This window comes from Mustela nigripes, chromosome 13 (assembly GCF_022355385.1).
Source record: "Mustela nigripes isolate SB6536 chromosome 13, MUSNIG.SB6536, whole genome shotgun sequence".
Taxonomy (NCBI): Eukaryota; Metazoa; Chordata; class Mammalia; order Carnivora; family Mustelidae; genus Mustela; species Mustela nigripes.
In genome coordinates, this window is record NC_081569.1 from 42800713 (window position 1) to 42802488 (window position 1776).

Here is a 1776-nt window from a genome sequence, read left to right on the forward strand (position 1 = left end):
GGAGTCCCAGAGAGGAGAAATGCTGTTTGCCACCCGAAGAGCCACTATCAATGGAGCACTTTGCTATGTGCTAGACAAATGCTTTTCACTCTTGGTCTCATTTTCATCCTTGTGACAACCCTAAGGAGGAAGACTTTTAAAGACCTACTTTTACAGAAGAGAAAACAGGGGCTTAAAGAGCCCCTTTGCATTGCAAGGAGGTAGCCAGGCCAGCTTTGGAATCTGTAGTCTATCTCCTGAGTCCCTACTCTTGCCCTCTCTGCTGAGCTCCAAGCTAGGGAGTCAGCTCCCTGTGGTCCATTCATCTGTCTACTGCCCAGAGGCCTTGAACCTTTTCTGTGCTCCATTCACTGGGCGGACATATGGTGATTAAAGGGTCCTGGTGAATTTCTGTGCCAGGCAGCTCCTATGCACACAGGTCTAATGTTCTGACCGTTAGGTCAGGGTATTTTTTTCCTGCCTGGGCAGTTGGGTTAGTGGAAGAAACCTGATAAAATCCTGGAGAGGAACTTGATCATTCTCTGAAGGACTTACAAGTTGTTTGGCCTGCCTAATCCACTCAGACACCGTCTGGGGAATATTCAGTATCCATGTAGTACAGGTTGTGAATTACTCTGTAGGGACTGTTAACAAGACCCTCACCAACTCTGTGTCAGCCAGTGTCAGACAGGGTCCTAGGGAAGCCCCCTTTCTTCCCCTGCCACCAAAGCTCTAAAAAGAATGGGCTTTTCCCCCTTGGGAAAAAGTGAGAGATGGAGGGGAACTCCTCCTGCCTCCAAGCAGAGCTCACTATACACACCTGGACCTGATCCCTCCTCGGGGCTATGGCTGTGGATACAATGACTTAGCTGGGATAACGCTTGGCCAGCCTTGCGGCAACCTAGTATCTGAGCATCTGAACATGGAAAAAGGCTGACTCCCTAAAATCAGTGCAGGAATAATGACAAAGTTAGATCTGGAAGCACCTCAGGGATCATCCACCCCCTGTCCCACCCACCCACCTACACACAGACACACACAGCCTACCCTTTGCTCTACCACCACACACAGGCACATGAACATGCACCTAAGCCAACTGGGTCCCCTGTCCCTAAAGTCTTTGTCCTTCCTCTGGGGAGAACAGCGCACAGAAGAGAGATTCCCAGACATCCTACCCTCACCAGCAGGAAAGTCTCAGGAGGCCTTCCCCCAGGTCTTCCTCTCAACTCTCCCTTCCCTCCACTAGAGAGGGATCTCCCAGATGACACCTGGCAAGCTGAGAGCCGCGTAGGGGGTAAGCTGGGGGCGGGTGCGGGGAAAGCGCAGGCCGGGGGCCGGGCGCGGCGGCCGCTAGAAGGCCCCCTGGGCGGGATGCTGAGAGCGCCGGGGTCCGGCGACCCCCCCAGGGCGAAGCGCACCCACTACCTGCTCCACTCCCCCGGCCTCCCGGGGCGGAGGGGGGTGCTCGGGAAGGCCGGGCTGGGGACCCCGATGGCGGGGCGTGGGCCCCGGGAGGAAAGGGCGCGGAGGGCACATGGCAGAGGTCAGCGCCTCGGCCCGGCTCAGCCCCAGCGAGGCCTCGGCAACCTCTCCCTGGCGCGCAGGTTTGGAAACAAGGCGGCCTCGCCCGGCGGCCGCCTCGGCGGCTCGGGTCCCCATATATAGTCATATCCACCGTCAACTGGGAGGCCGGCAGGCGGCAGCGAATGGGCGCGCGGCCCCCGCGGGAAGGAGCGGGGGAGGGGGCAGGGGGCGGAGGGAGGAGAGGGGGGAAGGGGGCAGGAGAAAAAAGCTTTT